The sequence below is a fragment of the Myotis brandtii genome, unplaced genomic scaffold, assembly GCF_000412655.1.
Source record: "Myotis brandtii unplaced genomic scaffold, ASM41265v1 scaffold363, whole genome shotgun sequence".
NCBI lineage: Eukaryota > Metazoa > Chordata > Mammalia > Chiroptera > Vespertilionidae > Myotis > Myotis brandtii.
The window spans coordinates 2951750-2975939 of NW_005363938.1; the positions used below are offsets into that span (position 1 = coordinate 2951750).

The window sequence follows — 24190 nt, forward strand, 5'->3', positions numbered from 1 at the left end:
CTCCCGACTGGGACTCCCCCAGCCGGCTGGCTCCCCATCCATTTGGAAGGAGGGGTGGGGTGCCTGACCAGGCTTGGGGGCCAGGAGCTGCCCCATCCCGAGTCTAAGGACTGCCTCCTTGGGGTCTGGGGAAGTTATCTCCCGAGGAGGAGCTTTGGGGGTTACGGGCGCTGGCTGGGTGCCTGCTCCTCGTCACTCTTTCTGGACGCTCCGACTTGCTCTGTGCATGTGGGTGTCGGTGCCTCGGACCCTGTCTGAGTGAGTGGATGGTGCCCGGGATCTTCAGCCGCTGCTCGCGGTGGCGTTCGCAGCATCTCCGGGTTTGGGCGAGCTGGGCACAGACAACTCGGTGCCGCTTGCCGCCGCGTTTCTTTGCCCCGGCCTGAGAGGGGTCTGGGAACAGTGTCCCAAGTCGCCAGCCCTGTCCTTGAATCAAGACTCAGTGAGGGGTGTCCAGCCTCACTTTGGGTCTTCCTCTCATCTGGGTGTCTGCTCTAACCTTGCCCTCTCCTTGTGCCCTCTCTGACTCTCCTCACCCCGCTGCCCAGTGTCAGGGCATGGCCCGTCTCCTAGATGGTGTCGCTGGCTCTCTGTCGCGCGTGGAGCTGGTTCCTATCAGCGGCTGTGTCCCGCCCTGCCATCATGACTTGGGCTGCTCTGGGTTTTCTGTGCTCTCTGGGTGTGACAGTCTGGGCTCTGAAACCGCTCCTTCCGTAGGTCTCCTGGAGCCATCTGGTTGCCTTCCTAGGTTCCCAGTGCCTCCAGGGGTGTCTTGCATACCTTCCGTGGGCTGCTTTGCTGAGCCCACTGCCCTCGGAGCTCCAAGAACCGGAGGTCAGAGTCCCCAACTCTGGGCTAGGGTTTCAGTGCCGGTGGGTGTGTCTGTCTGAAGGCATCACCAGAGCTGTGTGTCTGTCTTTATCTTCATCACTGGCTACTTGGCTTGCGGGGCCTCTCCTAGCTCCTGGGGGTTATCAGATACCAGGGGATAGTTTCAGGATCCCTAGGCACTGAGCACATGTCTCTGTCATTTGCCACTTCGGGAGCAGTGTGAGGCTTGTTGATCGGCTAAACTTCTTTGAGTCTAGGCGACCCTCTTTGCCAGAGTACAGCTCTTTGTGCCGCTGAGCTGAGGATGTGATGATGTCCTGTCACGTAGCGGTGGCTGGTCTGCGTGGGCAGCAGGGAGCCGTCATTCTCTCATTTTGGGGCTAGGAGAGTGGATTGAGATTCCTCATGGAGAACCAGAACATTCCCAATGTCCAGCAGCCTCTTATTTCCAGCAAAGGGAGCTCTTGGACTCTGCCTTTGAATCCAGGAATGGGTAGTGATGTGTTTGGGCAGAGATTCTTTCTGGATTTAGGGCCCCTCTGGGAGGTGGGCAGGAGGGGTTCAGGGTGTGCTCTGCTGATCCCATGTGGGAGCAGGCAGCATGGGCATGGGGCTTCCTGTGTCCTTTGCGTCTGGGGTTCAGAACAGCGTCCGGAGGTGCCTTTGGGTGCAAATACCCACCTGTTGAAACTAGCAGAGAGGAGGAAGGAGGTCTGGCTGACATTTGAGTTCTCTACCCGTTTCCCCACTTGGTGCGTTCAGTTCAGTGTCCTGCTCTCTCACCTCCCAGCGCAGCCGCAGAGAGGTTTGCGATGGGAAGGTGGGTGGGAGACTGCCAGTTTTCCTTTTTTAGTCCTTTGGAATGCCAGCAGCGAAGTTGCTTTGCTTTTCTGAAACTCTGCTTTGATCTACAAGTTCAGTTACTGTCTCCCATCCCTATCTCCCAGTCTCAACTTCTTCACCTTCTGATATAGACATATATGTATGTATTTTATTCTGCCCCCCACCCCCCTTCTTCTTGGCTGTCTACCATACTGTTGTTCATTGTTGTGTCTCCTGGATTTGTATTTTATTTTATCTGCTTGTCTGTCTCCCCTCCCCCGCCCCCAACCTCATGCCCTGCTGGATCCTGAAATCAGTACAGACTTGCCAGATGGGGCCAGGGGTCTGTCCTCCTCTGGCTGTGTGCCCCCCATCTCCCCCCAGCTCCTGCCCTTCCATGGAGCTCAAGGAGACCAGAAGGGGGCAGGCTGTTCCCAAAGTCTGGTGTCTCCTGAGCTTGGGTTGCAGGCTAGGAGAGGACCAGACTGCTTTTTGCCTGCCACTTAGGCCCTTGCAACACGCGGTTTGTTTGCAGACCCTGCCGAGGCTGCTGGCATGATGCTTTGGAGCTGGATTCAGGAAAGGGACATAAAAAAAAAGCCCTGTGATTTTCCAGATGGCTCTTGTAAAGCGCTGCTGAGGCACGTGCTTGGGAGATGGTGCTTAATCTCTGCTCTGTTGAGGTCTGGGGTGGGATGGGCACTGGTGCTTCTTGCACGCAGACAGAATCTGGGCCCTGGTGGTGGCGGTGGGTATGTCCCAAAGAGCATCAGGCAGGCGCTGAGCATAGAGCATTTTCTGAACCAGACTTTGCCGCTTCCTTCTGCCCACCCGCCCAGAGCTTTTGCACTCGTACCTTTTATGTTTGAGGAGCTGCACCCCCGTTGCGGGAGCTGATTGTATTTTGGGTACATTTGAAGAAAACAAGAGGAAACACCCGGTTTCTCCAGCAGACAGAGACAGAAAGTGCTAGGATGGCGGCAAGACGGGCATATCCCTAAAAGATGTGCAAACTTAATCTTTCCTCTCAGCTTCTTTCAGAGCTCTTAAATATTGGAATGATTGGCTGGATTGTAGTTGTTTTGTGGCTGTGACGCTGAATTTTTTCACTGAGTCCCCAGTCAGCAGTGGATTTTACTGTCATTTTAGAATTTAAGAAACAGATGGGCTCACCTATAAAGGGAGGGGACAGTGGGGAGACTTGTCAAAAAGATCAAACTACAGCTCTGCATAGATTTGGAGAAAATGAAGGAGAATTGTGTGTGTGAATGTGAGGAAGGTTTATTTTTCCCCCTTTGCCTCCAGTGAACCTCTTGCAGTCCTCACGTTTATTGCTTGTGCCCTTAGATAAATTGCTACTCAGTAAGTTTCACGTAAGAAACCTCATTTTTATGACCCTTGCACACACCCACACACATACACACACTTAAAGTAAAATGGTTTCTGTATTGTCTGACCCCTTGGAAATGTTGATTTTTCTGCAGAAAGTCCTCATACTTCACATTGCTCAGATAACTCGGGATGTTTTCAGACACTGGCAGCGACTTTGAAAAATTGGTTCACTGTATGCAGAGTGCCTCTGGTTCTAACAGCCTCAGAGGCGTAGCTTTTCTTTCTATCCAAATGTTTTGAGACCACAGAGAACAGAGGGTATTTTATTGACGGGTTGTTTTTTTTTTCCCTTCACACTCTCAATGGAGTTTTATTTTGCTTGAGCAATGCATTACACTTTGTATACAGAAATATGCATCATCGAACAATATTTACCTTCCTACAAATGTTGCCATCTGCTTAATCACATACTAGAAAATGTTAAATAAAATAGATAAATAAAAGGAGAAATGATTATGCACATAAGTATATATATGTTTTGTATATACAGGGTGTCCCCCAAAAAAGTATACAAACAATGTCTGTAGCTTCTATTACATTTTGAAAATGAAATGTGTTTTAATAAACACTGTCTTTATAATTATTCAAAGTGTGTATATAGGTATGTGTGTGTGTATATATGTACAGATATATATATACACACACACACACAGGGTGGGGCAGAAGTGGATTTGCAGCTGTGAGTTTTTGAAACAGTTTATTCTTGTATCATTATTTATTCATTCATTATTGTTTTTCCATATGAACAACTGTAAGCCTACTTTTGCTCCGCCCTATATATACTTTCCTCCAGTCAGTCTCTCGGCACATTAGACTTTCTAGTTTGTCAGTTAACAAAAGAAAATCTTCCAGAGGTTGAATGACAAAATATGTTACTGTTTTCCAGGAAACAAAATACCCTTAAGCATATCTCTGTAGTGAAGGTCTGCTTCCTGCTCAGAGCTGTGCGTGGTCAGGGGCCATAAATTCAGGTGCAGAAGGACTAACATGCGCAGTGCCAACATGACTGACTGCCTGGGATAAGGACTGCCTCCTCTCTGTCTTTTGGTTAATACTGCCCTACGACTTGTCACTGATGACAAGTCTCTCCTTTGTTTGCCTTTGTATCTCCCCATTTTTATTGACCCTGGTCCCCATCTATCAGAAACAAAGAGAAGATACTTTGGGAAAAATAAAAAAAAGCAATCACAAACTCAACCCCTGCAGAACCCAAGTTTAAAGGGAAGGGGTGTGAGCTTTTGTTCTTTAAAAAAGAAACTCATAGTATGTTTGAAAATAAGCATTTTTTTCCACAATTAGCATCCATTTTCCCATGCCAAGTAGGGTTTGAGAGAAACCCACGGCAGTAGAAAGCATCGTCTCCTGTGTGTTGATCCTTGGAGCAGGATGGAATGTGGTAGGGGGAGGACCAGGAACATTTATTGAGTGCCAGCTGTATGCCAGGCATCCTTTAGGTATTTTGTGTACATTATGCTCACCCCTCTACCCCCAAAAATACAGGCTGGAAGAAGGTGTTATCCAATTCAGAAACTAAGGACATTGCTGGTCTTATGTTGTTGATTGTGTGGCAGGAATAATGAGGGCTTTGCAGACATTACCTCACTGTCTCAGTGACTATTCCCAACTGTTGTTGTTCCCATTTCACAGATGAAGAAACTGAGGCTCAGAGAGGGGAAGCAGTTTGTCCAAGGACACACAGCTCAAAAGTTGTGGAGGTGGATTTGAACCCAGATGGTCTAGTCTGACTCCAGAGTCCAGGCCCCTAAGCTCCTGGCTGTGCTGTGATGAGTCTCTTCTGTCTCTTTGAGCCTTAGTCCCTCAGCCCCTGCTGCCCTTCACTGCCGGGTGTGGGCGGCAGTCCAGCCCTGTTAGAACAGGGGCGCCTTCCCTCTCTGCCTGACCCCCTTCCCAGCCCCTATCCTCTGCCAAAACTTTCTTGGAAAATTGCATTTTTTTTTTTAACCAGGTCTGCCATTCCAGGCCACCAGCATCTCCCGTCATTGCCTGACTCTCCCTGTATCAGTGGCCTCCTGGTGGCCAGGCCTCCGTCTCTGACTGTGCTTGTGGGAGGGGCGTGCTGATGAGGAGGGGCCTAGTGGAAGTTTCCAGGCTGTGGGTCAGGCGGCTGAGTTCAGACCCTCTCCTTACCACGGCACGTGCTGGCCCCTTTGTGCCTCAGTTTCCCTGTTTGGAGCCAGGCCAGAGTAATGCTCTCTTCCCTCATTCCCGCTTCTGTTATCAGGGCTGCCGAGCCACAGCACCAAGGCCCTGGGCACCCTGCACGGACCTGGGCTTGCAGTGGGCACTTGGGCCTTGGCACTTGTTGAAAGCGTGCGTTAAGCCGTTTGTGAAAGGTGGCCTCCAGTCTGGTCAGGGACACCCCCAGGGCCTCCTCTTCCCCTTCCCTGGGAAGGATTCCAGTTTCTTTACTCACCCGACCTCCACCTAACACCTGCCTTCCTGTCCATTTGTCCATGCCGTCATTCGTTAGTTCATGCATTCATTCACTCATTTATGCATTCATTCATTCACTCATGTGTCCACTTGTTCACTCATTCATTCATGCATTTATTCCTTTGTTCACAGTTCATTCATTCATTTGCTCATTCATGCAATCATTCATTCATGCAATCATTCACACATTCATTAATTCATTCACTCACACATTCATTCCACAGCCTGTATGGGGCACGTTCCCAGGCCCTCTGCCGGGATTCGGGAGCTTTCACACCTGTTTTGGTTGACTTCTCAGGACGGCTCCTGTGGCAGTCACTGTGGGATGTGTCCCTGTTCTTCCCACTTTGCAAACGAGGAAACGGAGGCCCGGGAGCCGGCGCTGCCTCCCGGGGTCAGCCTCGAGGAAAGTGGTTAGATCTTCTCATTTGGTGATTTTACAGAGAACGTTGGTTTGGTTCCAACGTGAACCGATTCAGTACTTTCCAGAAAAAACATTTCTTTTGTTTGTTTCATGGTTCAGTAAAGAATGACTATTTGGGCCCGGCGGGAGGTTCGGCCACTTGATTTGGCTCGTTGCAGCTTTCGGTTCACGGCGCCGTGGCAACCGAATCTTCAGATCTCTTTTCTCACTTCTTATTGCCAACCCTGGAAAAAGAGCAGATATACAGTTTTCATTGAATCTGGCCCTTAAATAATGAGACAAGTAGAAGGGTAATAGTAATAATAATAATCACAACCACCACCACCACAATAATAATGTCTATACAGCAGTTATAATGTGCCAGGCACTATTTTAAGCCCTTTGTATACATTAACTCATTTATTCTTTAAAGGCATGTACTATTGTAACTTCAATAGCCAACAGTCATGGTGCTAAATACAACCAATCCTGTTCTTGGTGTGTTACAAATATTAACTCATTTATACCTCATGCTGCAGTGAGGAAACTGAGGCATAATGAGCTTATTAGCTTTCCCAAGGCCCACCGCTATAAATGGCAGAGCAGGGATTTGAACCCAGGGAGTGTTTGTTCTTAACCACTCTGCTCTACAACGTTCCTTATACAAGCATCTTGCAAAGGTCCACAACCTTGGAATCATTAAACTCATAGTAAGTAGTTGATTTGGGCACCATGCCCAGCACCAACGATAGCCCCAGCAGTCCCTGGAGAAGAAGGTATCCCGCTATAGTGAAATACACAGAGCGCATCCTTGGGAGTAACTGAACTCAAATGCCAAGTTGGCTGGAGGAACGCGTTTTGAATTCAGCTCTCTCTAGCCAGGGGAGGAGGGAGAGAAAAGGGAACTGTGCAAAGGTCCTTGGCCAGTGGAAACAGCCTTCATTCCTCCCCAGCAGACTTCCTGATGCTCCACTCACCTAAGTCAATGGCTCTGCTGTTCTCTCTGGTGGAGCCCAGGACTTGCCCCCAAGAGACTGGGTGCAGCAGGGTGGTATCTCTAAGAACATGCAGTCCGATTGTCTCGTGGGCACTTCCTTCTGCCTGCAACAGAAACTACACGTTGGCCCGCAGATAGGCATCAGGTTGTGCCCCTCTGATCCCTGTGGTTAGGCTTGCCCCTCCCCTAAGGGAAGCCAGAGACATAACCGAGAAGGTGACAGGGACAGGGGCAGGATGTGAGTGTCACCTTAACCCCTTCAGTAATGTCGTGGGTAGGGAGACTGGCATCCACACACCCGGCCAGGCGGGGAAGAATGTCCCCTAAGGGCACTCGAGTCCTTTGGGACCCACTAAAGTTAACAGAATGGATTTGTTATGTCTCCTGTCTGGTTTGTCCCAGCCAGGTGACTGCGGCTTATCTGGGCATCTAATCCAGGCTAATGTGTCATGGACGCTAATGACAAGCACTTCTCCCTGGAAATCCTTTGCTGTAATCCTTGGCCCCGAGGCACATTGTTTAAGCCCAAGGGAGTCCAATTTATGGGGCGGAGAGATCGATGGGAAGGTTGCCCACTGGGGCTCAGACACTGTAAACTGTAATAATGATGATGAGGAGGAGAAAGGGGATTTCTCTCTATTGAATGTTTACCTTGCCCTGGATACTGTGGAAGTACCAGAAAGACATGATCTTATTGAATCCTTACAACTTCCTGCAAGTTAAGGGCCATTAGTCTCACTTCTATTTTACTGATTATCTCTCTATATAAAAGGCTAATATGCTAAGTGTCCATCCGACCGATAGCTATGATGTGCATTGACCACCAGAGGGCAGATGCTCAATGCAGGAGCTGCCGAGCTGCAGTGACTTGGCAGCAGCGGTTCTCGGGTGATGCACCCCAAAACCAGAAAGGAGGGAGCCCAAGTCCTCTCAGGGCCGTGTGATTCCACCTTCGGCCGTGGGTTATGTTGTTGCTGGGGCACTGTCGGCCTCGAATCTGGTTTACTGCACAGCTGAATTTGTGTTCTACACCCTGTATGGCAGCAACTTTGCAGAGTACCCTCTTGCACTCCAGGACCCCTTGGGGGATGTTGGAGAGCCGGTTTCAGCCCGATCCCCGCGAGCCAGGCGGAGGGACCCCACCTGCTGGAGGGACCCCGCTCACTCCGTAGACGCCCTTTGAGCCACGACACCACCCCAGGTGTGGCCACCCGGGGAGGAACCCTGGGAGGTTGGCCCCAGGGCATGTCTGGCCTGTCTCACTCAGTCCCACCCTGCCAGCCACCTTGTAATTAATTTCCTATCAATGTGTGTAAATCTGTGCACCAGGTCACTAGTAAATAATAAAAGCTAAGGCAATAAGTTGGATGAAAGTTAAACAGCTGGGAAGTGACCAGACCAGGAATTCAGGGTTGGTGGTGATTCCAAAGCCTGCATTCTTAGTCTCAATTCAGAGTCAATAAGTCCTTTATTCTGTGCCCCTCCCTCCTTCACCTCCTTCCTATCCATTCATGCAGCAACCCATGCACCCATCTATTCATGCATCCACATGTGCATCCATCTGTCCATATGCATCTATCCATCCATCCACCCATCCTCCACTCCAACAGTTAGAGCATGCCAGGCACTGAGCCCAGCACTGGACCTGCCTCTGTGAACAGGGAGATGCGCTCCCTGCTCTCAGGGAGACTCGTCCAGCAGGCGAGTGCTAGGGCCACTGCTAATAGATGGGCTGACAACAGAGAGGTTTCTCTTAGGTTCTGTCCAAATTCACTGCCGATCTTCTTTCCCCATGGTGGCCTTGTGGACACAAGAGGAGGGTGTTCTCTGGACAGGCGGGGGCCGGGGATAGTGTGATTCAGGGGCCTGAAGCCCTCGAGTTTCCCATCACCTCCAAACTGGTAGACACGAGGCCTGGACTGCTGCACTGTGGAGTTCACACTCTTCTCCTTTTCGGTGAATAAGGCACCCAGAGATGAGCAGGGAGCTGCCTGAGGTTTGTAGGGGGGCAGGGGATCAGATGCTGAATGGCCTGTGAGGCATGTCATGTGATGTTTCATTTGGGGGGCAGTGCTCCGACATCAGAGGTTCACAGCCGAGCTCTACCATTCATGTCATGCAACCCGACATGTCACTTCACCTCTCAGGGGCCGAGTGTCTTCATCTGCCAGGCAGGGCCATGCGGGCACCTGTGAAGGGGCACAACTCTGGTTCATGGCCAGCCTTCTGTCTTTTTTCCATGACAGGTGTTTGCAAGAAGGGCCATTCGTGGCTCCTGGGTAGGGTGTGTTTGGCCCGCACAGTCTACCGAGTTAGAAAGGCACCGGAATGTAGGGATTAGGATGTGCTGTCAGACAATGTGGATTTTTGAAATGCCTTTAAAAAGTCACAAGGCCCGGCAGCCCTGGGCTCACATTCCTTCTTGTTGTCCACTGGGCACGCTGAGGAGAGCTCCCCCGAGACCCTTCAGGCTCCCCAGAGCCCCCCAAGGTCTCCTCCTTCACCTGTGATTCCCGACAGCCCCTCTTGGCTGTGGAGTTTGCAGCCTTCGTGTGGAAGAGCTTCGTGTTGACGGTGACGAGCTAAAAATAAGTATCTGTGGTCACCTTTTGGTTATCCCCCTGTGGCCTACTCACGGCACTTCTGTACCTCAACTGCCTTTGCCTTCCCGGGGGCACCATGGAGGTTTCCTTCCCTTCCTGGCTGCTGGCTTATACTCAGAATATGCAAATTCTCATATGCAGCAGCCATTACGGAGGAAACATCAGCAACAAAATGGAATCAAATATACAATTTGGTAAACTGGTTTCCCCTTTTTTAGGGCGAGTATAAGATGCTGTTTTGAATCATCCATCTTCCCCCTTTTTGTGCTCCCCACAACCTTGCCCCCCAGCAACAGGGCCCGGGACGTGGAGAGTGGCCACAGAGCTGGCAGGGCCCGGCCCGTGGAGGGATGGAACGTTCCGGAGCACCTCGGGTGGGTGCCCACTCTGTTGGGGATGATCTGGCACGCCCATCAGATGAGTGAAGAGGCCCGCAGTCCTCACCAGCTTGGGAAGATATAATTCACTAAACAGACGAGAAAGCGCTTGGAGGCTCAGAAAACCCTGTACGAGTGTCAGACGGGGTCTCAGAGCAGAAGAATGCGAGAGGTTCATACCAGTTGGCATGCTCCCCTCACGTTGCCTTGTAACCCCTGGGGACAAGGAGGGAATGAATGAGGAAAGTCCACCGAGGCTTGCCACCCACTCCTCCGTCTGCCCATGAATTCACCAGACAGTGGCTGAGGGCCTGCTGGGGGCCGCACTCCGTGTGGAGATGGGGACTGGCAAGACAGCTGGGCCCCTGTCCTCCTGCGGTTTATGGTCTGGGAGTAGGACGACCCCCAAACAAAAACAAACAAGAACATTTTAAAAAGTCAGATCGTCACAAGCGTAGTGACAGAAACAGTTGGGGTGCTGAGAAAGTAAGAGGCCATGCGAGAGGATTTATTGTGCGTTGGGCGGATTAACTTTGTTTATTTTTGGTTGAGTACTTTATTTTGGACGGACCCCTTTGGCCAGAGGCGCTGCAGACTGACCCTAGGAATCCTAAGTATGGCGTTCACACCAGTTCTGACATAGCAGTGATTGAAAGTGCTGCATGGGCAAGCCGAGTATAGCAGCCCTTAATAAAGAGTTTCTATTCCTATCCGCACTAAATCTATTCATGCCTTAAAGTTTGCATATTTTTAATGATTTTTAAAACTCAAATAGACTATACATACAAAAGTGCCCATTATTCTAACTGTACAGCTCAAAGAATTTTCAGGAATGGAACCCACCCAGGTAACTCACACCCAGACGGGGGGACAGAGCACCCACAGAGTCCCAGTGGCACCGACCCCTGCTTCTTGGGTGAACATTTTTTTAAAACTTGTAATAGCTATGTATTTCTTTGAATGAATAGTAGAGAAAATATATAAATATAACCAGAGTCAAAATGACAACATTCGGGCTCCTACTGTCTACTGTGCGGGTAAATTGACATTTCAGTAAAAGAAGTTAGTTCACATAATGAAAACACATAAATGATAGTCCCAAACTTTGATTCTAATCTTAATCCTGGCTCAATTTGGATGGGGAATTATGTCCAGGTCTTGGAATGACTAAGGTTTTGTCAGTGGTGGCTTAGCCATTTTATTCTTTTATAATTTTTATTTATTTATTATATTATTACTAGGGGCCCAGTGCACGAATTTGTGCATCTTGAAAGGAACTGTGGGCCACAAGGCTGTGGTGGGCAGAGGGGCGGGTCTTGGCCCATCCTCCATGCCCCCACTTGGCCCCTCCTGCCACGGCCCCCGGTCCCTTGTCTGCCAGCAGCCCCGCTCCCACCACCGCCGCTCCCATGCGCTAATGGTGCAGAGCAATTGGGTCTGGTGCCAGCAGCGGGTGCAAGTAGCAGCTGCTGCCCCAATTGCCCCTCAGGAGCAGGGGGAGGTGGAGAAGCCCTCAGGGATGATCGAGGCCAGCAGCCGCTGACGGTGCTGAGCGATCAGGCAGTGGGTGCGAGCGGTGGCTCCAGCGCCATCAGTGGGTGCGAGCACCTGGCGGGACCACGGCACGCAGGAGCAAAGAATTTTCAGTAACCACCAGAGGCTCGCCCCAGTGATAACGACTGGTACCCCGCCTTGGCCTGATGCCCCTGCTCACCTGCTCCACCATTCCTCTGCAGCCGATGCCCGCCATGTTCAGCGTGCGCCCCCTGGTGGTCAACGCACGTCATAGCAACTGGTTGTGCCACTGTTCAGTCTATTTGCAGATTAGCCTTTTATTATATAGGATTATTATTTTTATTTGAATCAGCCGATGCGCCATGTTCAGCGTGCGCCCCCTGGTGGTCAACGCACGTCATAGCAACTGGTTGTGCCACTGTTCAGTCTATTTGCAGATTAGCCTTTTATTATATAGGATTATTATTTTTATTTGAATTTTAGAGAGGTGGGGGAGAGAGAAGTATCTATTTGAAAGCAAAACAGCAGTAGGTTGTCTCCCAACTGGGAATCGAACACTTAAAACTTTTTGGTGTACTGGACAATACTCAAACCAACTGAGCCACCCTGCCAAGGCCTGGCTTAACCATTTTAAAGACGCCCTGCTTCTAGTATATGATTGTCTAGCCACTATGCTGTACACCTGAAACTCATACAAAATAACATTAAATGTAAACTGTGATGGAGGAAAATTTTTAAAATAAAAAAATGTAGAAGAAAACTATAGACACCCTGCTCCTCTGGGAAATTTCCGTGCTGTTTTGTCCGGAAGTTCAAGTGGAAAGGACTTAAGGTGGACCTTAGGAGGAGCTGTGCTCTGGGTCCCTCCGAGGTGCACTCCCAGTCAGGGCCTCTCTGAGGGCCCCTGTTGCTGTCTGTGCTTCTCCAGGGATGGGGCTCCCCAGGCCCGTCTTCTGGGTTTAGGTTTGGACCCTTCCCTTTGTTTGGATCCCTTCGTTCGTTTTGTGTTGAGTCTGTACTGAAGTCACCCACGTGTTGAACACGGAATTATCTGTGATGAATAGGTCCCCAAATGGGCCCGAAATGACTACATTAACTTAACCCTGAGCCAACACTCTCTCTCCTCTTCCGAACCAGGATAACAGAACTGCAGCATAACTGGAACAGCAATTTGAAAGGGCAGCAGAGACAACTAATCATTTTATAACGAGCAAGGGGAGAAGCAATACAAACAGAGCCCAAGGACGGCATAATTTCGCGAAGTCTTAGCGCTCAGCCAGACTCGGGTTCACAAAATAAACAAATGTTTTTGGTGATGGGGAGCTGACATACACATTGTTAAAGGACAGTATTGAAACCAGGTTGGATGGATCAAGTAATACAGTGGTTAGCTCACTCAGCTTCATTGCTTTGGGGACATGGAAAAGCTATTCTCTTCCTTTTTTTTCTTCTTTCCTTGTGAAATGGGGCATTATTCTTAGAGATGTAATGGGAAATCCTTTTTTATTTTTTCTTTTCCAGACTGGTGGTTGTGTTCTCTTTACTTTTTAATGCAGGACCATGCTTTGCAGGTGTTCTCTTTGAAATACAAGCCTATTCATGGTCTCTCTTCCTCTCTCTCCTTTCTCCCCAGCTCAGAAGGGGCAGCTGCTATAAAAGACGCTAACAGAGAACCCCATTTGCTTGTCATCAGGCATCACGGAAGATTCAGTCCTGATGGAAAATGCCCTCATTACCTGCTTTTTCTTCTAGTCCTATTGAATAGTAGTTCTGGAGTTGTTCCCTCTGATTCCCTCTTGTTTAGAGATGCAGTGATGACAGAGACCAGGGTGGAGATGATGTCAGGCGGGGTGTTAAGAGCAAACTTGGGAGGTTTGCAGATGGGCGCTGAATGAATTATTAACTCCTTTTAGGTGTGAGGATGACTACTGTTTCGGCTTTTTTTTTTTTTTTTTTTTTTTTTTTTAGGGGAAAAAATGTCACATGGAGCAAATGAACTCTGTTGCAGTGAGCAGGTGGTATAAACCACCAATAAAAGTGGAAACTAAAGTTCTGACCCAGTGAACGGGCTTCTGTGGGTCCGGTCTGGGCTACAGATGGGATGATGGCAGCATAGTTTCTTCCTCCTCCACCTCCTCCTCCTCCCTCCTCCCTCCTCCCTCCTCCCTTCCTTTCCTTTCTTTTCTTTTCTTTTCCTTTCCTTTCCTTTCCTTTCCTTTCCTTTCTTTTCTTTTCTTTTCTTTTCTTTTCTTTTCTTTTCTTTTCCCCTCCTCCTCCTCCTCCTTTCTCCCCCTTCTCCTCCTCCTCCTTCTTCTTCAAGGGAGAGAGAGATAGAAGCATCAATAATGAAAGAGAATCATCGATGTGCTGCCTCCTGCACACCCCACACTGGGAATCGAGACCGCAAGCTGGGCATGTGCCCTCACTGGGAATCGAACTGCTACCTCCCAGCTCATAAGTCGACACTCAACCACTGAGCCACGCCGGCTGGGCTCTTCTTTTTTAATTAAAAATTTTAAATTGCTGGCCAACAGTTTAAAATCAGTGGTTTCAAATAAAAATCTAATTCGGATTTCCTATTAAAAAATTTGAAATTCTGGCTTTTATCACCATAGAGGTCATGATTTGCGGGAGGGGAGAGGACTCCTGTACGGGGGAACTGTTCTTCCCAATTTGCCACGAGGCCACCAGTCTACTTTGCTTATTAGTGCTACCTGTAAGACTGCTGTTAGGATTTTAGTTTACAACTACAATTAATGATAATAAAAATAATAATTGGTGTTACCTATTAAATGCTCACTGTGTGCCAGGCACTGTGCTAAGCAACATCTCCTGGATTATCTCATGTAATCATTACAACGGTCTTGTGACATTATCCCCGTCCACAGATGAGGACACTGGGCACAGAGAGAAAGAATAAGGACTGGCTCAGAGTCCCAGAGCCATGGACTTGGAATGTGAACTCAGGTGACCAGGGAGCCTGTGTGTCAAATACCACGAGTGTGCTGCGCAGAATGTTCTAACGAAGTGATTCATTTAGGAACTTTTCCGAGTGGCTCTGTGGAAGGGTTGTCATTGTTTGCCCATTGCCTGGATGGAACCACTGAGACCCAGCACTGAATAGGTCTCCCAAAGTCAAGCTATGATGTAAAATGCAGAGCATGACTCATTATCTCTAAAGAGAGAACAGGCATGGGCATGACCGTGCACTTGGGCACTGGTGAAGCTGGCTGGCCGGCTGTGGTGGGAGGACCCTCACCAAGGTTCCCACCGTCCCGGCACACCGAGCAGGGCAGGGGCCGCGGCACCTCTCCCGCCATCTATAGCGTTGCAGCAGTGAGGCAGCATCTACAGGGTAATATTTTGATAAGTTGCTGATTTGTATTAAAATAATAATTATAGCTATAATTACAAGCACGATTTCAGTGAGACTCAGCTGCTGACTGTGAGAGAAAATAATTAACTGCATATTCTCTCGGAATGGAATCGGAAGCCGGGCTTGGCCTTTCTCCCGTCTGTGGGTCCAGCACAGGTTTTGCTGCAGGTTGAAGGTCACCTGTGTCGCCAGATGCTGTTTATGTTAACAGTATTGACGGCAGATTTCCATGCGGGGAACGGGGTGAACACCGTCCTTTCCCACAAACACGGAGGAAAACAGCCTGACCGCAATCTGCTGGTAGCGTCACCCCTTACACCCTGAAATGCACCTCTCCTAGAGGCAAATGCGTTAACAGCTGGCGGAAACGTGATGTAAGCCTGCCCTCAATTATTAAGTCTTCTTCAGTACTCCAGCATTGACGGATACCTGGCCACGGTGAGGGATTCCGTTAATTTGATGGCTGTGGTTCTCTTTACATTTCTCTGTTTGAAGCTGACTGAGTGGTCCCGCCTTGATTTTAACAACTTGCTAAATTTCGCTTGAAGTAGAACATACTCGCAGGAGTCGTGCATGCACAGCCAGCCAAGTGGCCACGTTCGAGTAACCAGGACCCAAATCCAGAGCACAGAGCATCACAGCCCCCCTCGCCGCCCAGGATCCATGTCATTCCCACTTCCCTTCCCACCTCTCCCAGGGAAGCCTTTATCAAGACTTCTGATCCCAGGAGTTGACTTTCGCCTCTATTTAGAAATGGCACCCTGCGGTAGGCACTCCTTTGTGCCAGATTTGTTTTGCCTAGGCTTGTGGGAGCTTAAATTGTTTACGTGAGATTATATTATGCTTTGGCAAACTCCAGCCCTGCTGCCAGATTCGGCCCCTGGTCTCTTCCTGTGGCTTGTGAGCTAAGAATGGAGTTTACATTTTTAAATGTTTGGGGGAAAATCAAAAGAATTATATTTTGTGATGTGAGAAATAATGAGATTACATTCCAGTGTGCACACATTGATTGGAACTTGGCCACATCCACTCATTAACATTGGGGCCATGGCAGCGTTTGGCCTATACTTGCAAAGTTGAGTACTCTCAACAAAGACCATGATATTTACTATCTGAGCCTTTACAAAAAAGTTTGCTGAGCCCTGGCCGGGTGGCTCATTTGGTTGGAGCATTGTCCCGTACACCAAAAGGTTGCGGGTTTGATTCCTGGTCAGGGCACATACCTAGGTTGTGGTTTCAATCCCCGGTTGGGGTGCATACGGAAGGCAACTGATTGATGTTTCTCTCCCCCCCTTTCTCTCTAAAATGAATAAAAACATACTCAGGTGAGGATTTTAAAAAAATGGTATGAGTTTGCTGACCCTGTATCTGTATTGTTTCATGTATTTGTAATTGTTTATTTACATTATGGTATCATATTTCATTGTGGAATATACTACAATTTACATATACATGCTGCCTATAGGAATTTGGAAGGTTTCCAATTTGGGACCATTACAAAGGTCACTGCTATGAACATTCTCACGCATGTCTTTCGGTAAACAAATATTTGGGAAACATTACTGTTGGGTATTTATCTAGGGGAGGAATTGTTTTAACCACTGTTGTTTCTTTGTTTTTATTTTGTTTTCAAACTGTAAGAGAAAGCTTATTTAGAAAGTCACAGAGGTAGAAGTGAGCTATAGAGGAAATGGACTCAGGCAAGAAGTTACAGAGGCAAAGAAGGGCCCTTGGAGCTTAGGAGAGAGGCCAGGAAAAGGTGCCTGGGGGGAGGCTCCACTGGGGAAAGATTGGGCATGCTCCCTACAGAGAGCTGCCCACTGTTGTTGATGGATTGCTTTGACAAATGCATTTTAATTTGAAAGTTGTACTTTTCCTACTAGGGAATAAGCCTTGCTGATACTTTCATGTGTTGAAACTCTGGACCAAGGCTGACTTTCAAAAAAGTAATTTGTCTTGCAAAACAGAGGGTCAGTCGAACCACAGTTCATTAATGGATGACCGCTCGTCCATCTCGGTACCTTCAAGGAGATTGGGAACAGGCCCGGTGTTGTCTGCTTTCGTTGCTTTTGAAACTGGTGCCATCAAGTAATTCCTCCTACTGAAACCCTATTGTCCAAGGGACTCTATGCAGCAAAACAGGTCTGGCAGAATCAGGAGGGGTTTTTTCGATGTCACTTTCTGCTTTCAGTGACTTCTGTTTTTCTCCAGTTGCTCTTGCTGGGAAGCAGATGAACCCAGCTCTCCATCCCAATAAGCTCTCGAGCCTACAGTAGCGTGTGTCATTTTACAGAGTAACACTGTGCTGAAATATCACTTCGGGCGCTGCGTACCTTGTCCGTGGCCACAGCATTGGAGATTCCCCCGAGGGGGTGTCTGCGTGGGTGTTGTCAGTATTGTTTAACAGCGCCCGTCCTGCGTCAGTTCCTGCGTGCGGGTCCTCTTCCATTTGCTGACCCACTTTTGCAGGCAAAGGCACTGACAGGGTTGAGAGAAGAATGTCAGGATTCCCTAGGATCCACCCATCTTTCAGGTTTGCTTGGCCCTGGCTGGAAAATGACTTAATATTCTTTCTGGGGCTTCCTGTCAGCCTCCTCCGAGCCAGCCCACTTTACCAGAGCAAAGTCCTGCTTGTTTGAATCCAGCCTCCTGCCTGTGCCTTGTGCAATTTAAAAATTTCAGGAATGTCACAAGAAAAGACTTTCAGCTGCTATTTCAGTATTTTTTTGAAAGACAGTTGGATTCAGTGGTGAAGGGTTGAGTGGAATTGAAGCCCCAGTCTCAGCTAAAACTCATGTTGTATCTGACTTCGTCTCTGGCAGCCTCAATTTTAGTCTTTAAAAGAGGGATGCAGAGATGCAATAGGTATGCTTCTCAGGTATGGAATTCTAATAAAATAAATTTAATCCTTAAGTTCTGGTAGTTTTGCTCCTCTTCTCCACCTACCCCCACCCCACTCCAAGCTTGTTTACTTTCTTTGCTTAGATATTTAATTCTGAAAAGATAAAACTTTTTTTTAAAATAAGCATTCTATGAAACTCTACAAAGATGTGTGTGTGTATTTTAGGAGGTGGCGTTTTCTTTTTAAAGACTATTTTCTAGATGTTCCAAGATGCCCCAATTAAAATTGATGATTAATTCATCTCAATAGATTTCAAAAGTAGAAATCTCCCAGGCCTTATTCATAAAACAATAAGATATAGTAAAAAGTTAGTCTCTAAAAGGCAGTCCCTTTGAAAATATAAACAAACAAACACGCCTCATCTAAATAATTCTTATAGAAGAAGGCAAACTTGGAATTTCAGATTATAGGGTGATTCGTGAAAATGAAATAGCTTATATCAAAATCCACAGTTTTGGATGAGGCCAAAACTGTGCCTCAAGGACAATTAGTAGCCTATTTTAAGAGCACTTTAGCTTTTGACATGAAACACAACAGATGAGAATGATTAAGAATCACAGTTATTTTTTTTAAATATTGAGAATAAACTGAAATGAAGTAGGAGAAGGGCATAAAAATATAAAAGCAGAAATTCCTGAAACAGGTCACAAATACCATAGCACTTCCTTGCGAGATCCACTAAGGACTCAACAGTATAAAATGTTAATCTAGTTCCTCCTAGGTTACACTCTGTGAACAGGCTGTGTGTTCCTAACTCCAGTTGGTTGCTCAATGCTTGTTGTTGCTACTGAGTAAAGGAAGAGCGGGTAGCAGGAGGCACTGCAATTGCACGTTCTTGGTGGGGTGGATTAGGAGAAGTTCTCTCTTAGCCTGCCCACATCAAGGCAGAGCAAACCCTTTGCCCTTTTTTTTCTACTGACCAACTTCCTCTTCTTGCTCTTAAGAATAATAAGGCTGGCAGGACATTTTGTTATTTTGTAGACTACGTAGATTCTCCTGCATGTTCCCAGAGATCTTTGCATCCAGGTTTGATGCCTTCGTAGGTCTTATAAAGACAGTGTTCTCCTTTTCCTGGCGTTTACCTGTTGGGGTTGGGAAGGGACTGGAGAGTGGACCCTGGGAAGATAGGAAAAGGGCTTCTATCTTGCTGAGCACCGGTTACTCTGTGACAGAAACAGGAAGTCAGTCTTGTTTGGGCATCAGCTTTGATGTACTCCGAGCAACATTCATTGGTAATCTTCCGTGTATCATGTGCTAGATGTTTTACATGAGCATGCGGCTATGTAGACTTACCCAGGGCATTCACAATACTCATTCATTCAACAGATATTACGGAGGGGCTGCTGTGTGCCAGGCACTGTGCTAGGAACAGTGAGCCAAACACGGTCCCTGCCCACTTGTAGCTCCTGTCCTGGTGGAGGGGACAATGAGTAGTGGGGCGGGGGGGTCATCATCAAGGCAGGCTTCCCCGAGGAGGTGACATTTAAGATGAAATAAATAGAAGATGGTCAGGCATGGATCAGAGGAGGAAGGGCATAAACGTCAGCTGGGGAGAGAACAGGAAGGGCCGCAGGGGCTTCCAGGCCACTGGAAAGCATTCTTTTGTGTAAGGTTCCCTGCAGCCCTGTTAGTGGATACATCATTCCCGTTTTCCCAAAACCAAAATCATGGACTGATTTAGTGATTTGGAGGTGGGCTCCCATCAAATGAAAAAAGTTTCCTGTTGGTTGTACAGAACCCTTCTGTCTCCTACTCTTTTCAGAGCTGCTCTGCCTTTACTGCCAGCCCGGCTCCAATAGAAAACACTCCAGTCTCGGCAGGGCCCTTTCACGTCCCTGCCCCCTCCAGAATGTTGTCCCCAACTCAGGGCTTTTTTCTCTTCTCTCATCTCCATATCAAAACCCGCCTGTTCTGTGTGCCATTCTCAAGGCCTGCGTTTGATGGTGGTGTCTTGCACCAACCCCAGCCTGGGAGCATCAACCTAGAGAAATGGCATAGGGAGTGGACTGGTGGCTATGTCTGTCTGTAGGGGAGGGCTCTGCTGGGCTGGGATGGCTTACACTTTCAAAGCAGGGGGAAGAGATCTGGACTTCCAGGAACTGGGACACCCAGGGACCAGTCCTTGTTCAGCATGTCACTTGGCGTGGCTGTGGGTAGCCTCTCCTGGCTTCTGTCTTCCCACCTTTACAGTGAACTAAGGGATGACTAGGTCCCTATGCTCTGCAGTGGTAGGTCTCTTACGGTTTCCTGTGTCCTAGTTGCATGTCTTTCCTCCTCCCAGCTGTCACCCGCACCCAGCAGAGGGAGTTGCTAGGATCCTTACCCTCTACTCTGTGTCTACCGGTGGCTGTAGTGGTGTGGCCCTGTGCAGAAAGGGGCCTTATCTCCACCCCCACCCCCCGCCAACCTACCTTCCTTTCGACAATCCCTTACAAGCTTATTGGCATTCCCATTGGCATCATAGCTGCTCTCTGGCCCACTCACTCTGGTATCCCCAATACTGGGGCAGTGAATGGCACATAGCAGTTGCTCAGTACATGTTTCTGATTCCTTCAGAAATTGAATGATCAGCTGAAGAAATGCTCAAAGAGCAAGAGCTTTGGATCCCCACTTTAAAAATGTTTTTATTGACTTTTAGGGAGAGAGGAAGGGAGAGGGTTAGAGAGATAGAAACATTGATGAAAGAGAAACATCATCGATTGGCTGCCTCAAGTACACCCCACACTGGGGATTGAGCCCACAATACGGGCATGTGTCCTGACCAGAAATTGAACCGTGACCTCCTGGTTCATGGGTTGACACTCAACCACTGGGCCACACATGCCAGGCTGGATCTCCACTTTAAAGTGACATATTAAGATCCAAACGCCAATGACATTTCTAGAACGTAGGATCATGTGTTATATGGTTTCTTGTCAGCTCCCCAGCCATCCTGACAGCACCTTCAAGTTCACTTTGTGTTCTTAGTACCTGATGCAGAGGCCTGTATGAGGATGTTGATGATGATATAGAAAATAATAATTAAAGAATAGCAAACAGTAGCAGCTTCCATTTATTGAGCTCTTAGCATGTGCCAAACATTTTACGTTTAATGCTTTTAACACCCTGTGATGTGTGCATTGTTGAAGTCACTATTTTGTGGATAGAGGAAGTAGGGCACAGAGAGGGGAAGTAATTATTTCCCGTCTGCACAGCAGGTAAGGGCCATTCTAACCCAGGCAGGCTGGCATGGAGCCCATGCCCTTAACCGACATGTTCCCTCATGCTCAGTCCTCTTGATGTGATTGAGAATTGAAGGGCACCTGTCCCACCTGCTGCCTGTCTGGGAGGCCTCTGCGGCAGGTGTTCAGTTGGCTTCTGCCCTCTTTGGGGTCTTCTATTCTCCATGCCCACAGAGGGGGCGGGGTTGAGAGGCTGGCTCCGGCGGTCAGAGCCTTCACTCAGGATGGGGCAGCAGACTTGACCCATCCTCCATGGGCACGCTCGGCCATCCCACTGCCGATGCAGGAGGAGGGTTCAGAGGAGAGGCATGAACTTGGCCTCACTCTAGGAAGATGATGATGTACCCTCCAGGTTTAGTGGAACTGTTCCCTGTGTGTGTGTGTGTGTGTGTGTGTGTGTGTGTGTGTGTGTGTGTGTGTGTGTGTGTGTGTGTATGTGTGTGAGAGAGAGAGAGAGAGTGCGCAGGGACATGGCATGACCTTTCTATGCCACTCCTCTCTTGTTCCCCCAGATGTCCCTGTTTGTCTCAGTGGAGGGTGCACTACAATGGAATAGGTGAGCACATGAGCTCAGAGCCTGAGTTCAAATCCTGGCTCTGTCACCGGCTATGTGAGTTTAGACAGCTTAGGCAGGCTCTCTGCCTCAGTTTCTTCATCTGCCAATGGGGAGGATAATGGTATCTACTTCAGAGGGTTGTTGGGAGGAATGAGTAGTTCATTTAGAACAGCTCCCCGACACATATCAATTATCATACAGTGTTTATTATTATTACCTTAAATCTGGTGAAGCAGAGGAGGAGGAGGAGAAGGAGGAGAGGGAGGAATTAGAGGAGGGGAGTTGCCTGGCTGACTCTACCTCCTTCTCTCCTTCCTTCCACTGGAGTGGTGTGGGGACTGGATCCTATCCCAGCTCACTTTTGAGTGAGTCTGTGGCTTTAAGTCAGTCACATAACCTCTCTGTGCCTGCTTCCTCACCTAAGATTAATATAGTGATTGTAATAATGATAATAATAATTGACTTCACTTTAAGATGCATATTTTTTATATTTAGTAGATAGTATTTCTGATATCTGGGATGAATTTTATAAATGATGTATACATTTTTCTGACATTTCCTAACATACCCTGTTGCCCTAAAACTGTTATTTAATCAGTGTTGCATCTCGGTAGTGACAGCATCTTAGATTTAAGTAAAGAGGACACACTATCTGTGATGTGCCAGGCAAAGTGCTGAGTGTTTTCAGATGTGCCGTTTTATTTAATCCTTACCGTAGCCCTAGGGGGGTAGGCACTATTACTCTTCCATTTTACAGATGTGGAAACTGAGGTTTGGAGAGAGAAAAAGTAGCTTGCATAGAAGGTGATGCTTGTTGAAGCAGCAGGGCTAGTGCTCAACCACCAGATGTTTCTGATACCATCATATGCCCGAAGGTTTTTTCCAAGGGTGTCAGATAGCATCTCTCTCCTTCTTCCCAGGATGTGGGAATGTTCTCCTGAAGACAGCCTCAAGGTTTTCGGAGGAAAACTGCTCATGGTGGTCTCATTGTCTCATAAGCTCCTGCCAAGTAGTAAACGTTCTTGACCATGAACTTGGCAGGGTGACAGCATGTCTGGGAGACCCTCACAAGTCGTGCTTTTACAGAGCACAATGTTTTCGGAGCCCAAAGCATTTTATAAAATAACGTGGGATTTATCCCAGAGCCTGGCAGAGCGTCTGGAATTCTTGAGCCCTATTTTCCAGTTGGATTAAACTGAGGTCAGACGTTCTGCCCCAAAGGCTGATGTGAGTCACACAGGCTGGGGGCAGCCTCTCCAGGCCCTGGGCCCTGAGGGCCCTTCCCCACCCATCTCTCCGCCCAGAGTGGTGGTGGGTAGTGGTTGGCCGGCTCTGGGGGTCTTTAGGGAAGGGAGGAAATAAACAGTGGGTCCCTTGGCAGCTTAGAGCAGGACTGTTGGGCCGAGTCCAGAAATTATCTTGCTAACAGTGACAGCCCATGAGTTTGTGGGAAGCGAGGTCGTGAATAATTGATTGCCGCTAACTGAGTTGTGAAAACCATTTTCGGAGATTCCAATCTGCAGTCGCCAAGGGAGGGAGTGGACAGGAATGGCTCCCTTCTCCCTGGAGCCCAGGGGGCATTCTGAGGCCCCATTTTATCTGCCCAGTGAGCTGGACCATAGCCTCTGAACTTGGGGTGGTGCTGGCTGCCCCGAGCCCTATGGAAGGGCCAGCTGTGGGGGTGGCCGGGGGCGGGGGAGGGGTGGCCTCCGTGCTGGTTGAGTTGGGCTGTTTCCCACTGAAGGTTTGTCGAGCCTCCTCTGAGTGTGGGTCCCCGGGTGGGTTGTCTCAAATTCAAAGCAACTCCCTGAGCCTTCAGAAGGGTTTCATTGGAATGCTGACTTGGGAGCCCTTCCCCCGCCTTCCTCTGGCCTGACCAACCGCAGAACTGAGAGCAGAGGTAGATGTTTCTGAAAGTGGACCTGACCCCCAAGATTAGGAGAAGCATTGTGGTTTTTTCTTTCTTTCTTTTTAAAAACATATTTTTATTGATTTTAGAGAGCGAGGAAGGGAGAGGTAGAGAAATATTATTGATGTGAGAGGCTAACATCGATCAGCTGCCTCCTGCACACGCCCTGAGTTGGAAACCCAAGCATGTGCCCTGACTGAGAATTGAATCAAATTAGCGATCCTTTGGTACATAGGATGATGCTCAGCCAGCTGAGCCCCATCAGCCAGGGCAGGAGCACTGTGTTTCTGAACAGGACACCTTGGGGCTTGTCTAGCTCCCTTCGTTTCTAGCAGAGGCAGCATTGCCTGGTCACTAGGAGCCCAGGACCTGGGCTTGAATCCTGGACTCACTCCTTACTATTTGTTTGAGCTTGGACCAGTCGTGTTACCGCTGCCTCAGTATTTCTTCTGTGAGATGGGGATGACAGTGGTCCCTACTCCAGAAGTTTATAGTGACGATTGACTAAGTTAGTATTAAAACATAAAAATAAATGACACATTCCTATATAATAAAAGGGTGATATGCAAATAGACCGAATGGTGGAATGACCAGTTGCTATGATGTGCACTGACCACCAGGGGGGAGATGCTCAATGCAGGAGCTGCCCCCTGGTGGTCAGGGTGCTCCCCCTGGAGCACTGCTCTACCGGAAGCCAGCTTAAGGCTGGCGAGTGCATCGGTGGTGGCGGGAGCCCCTCCCACCTCCGTGGCAGCGGAGCTGGCCTAAGCCGGCAGGTGGACATCTTCCGAGGGATCCCAGACTGCGAGAGGGTGCGGGCCAGGCTGAGCCC

At 48.6% G+C, this 24190-nt stretch overlaps 1 protein-coding gene across 1 annotated transcript in view; it reads left to right on the forward strand.

Annotated features, from left to right (window-relative positions):
- XYLT1 (xylosyltransferase I) overlaps nt 1-24190 on the forward strand; it is a 388023-nt gene that overhangs the window by 41566 nt on the left and 322267 nt on the right. The gene's annotated exons all lie outside the window — the stretch shown is intronic.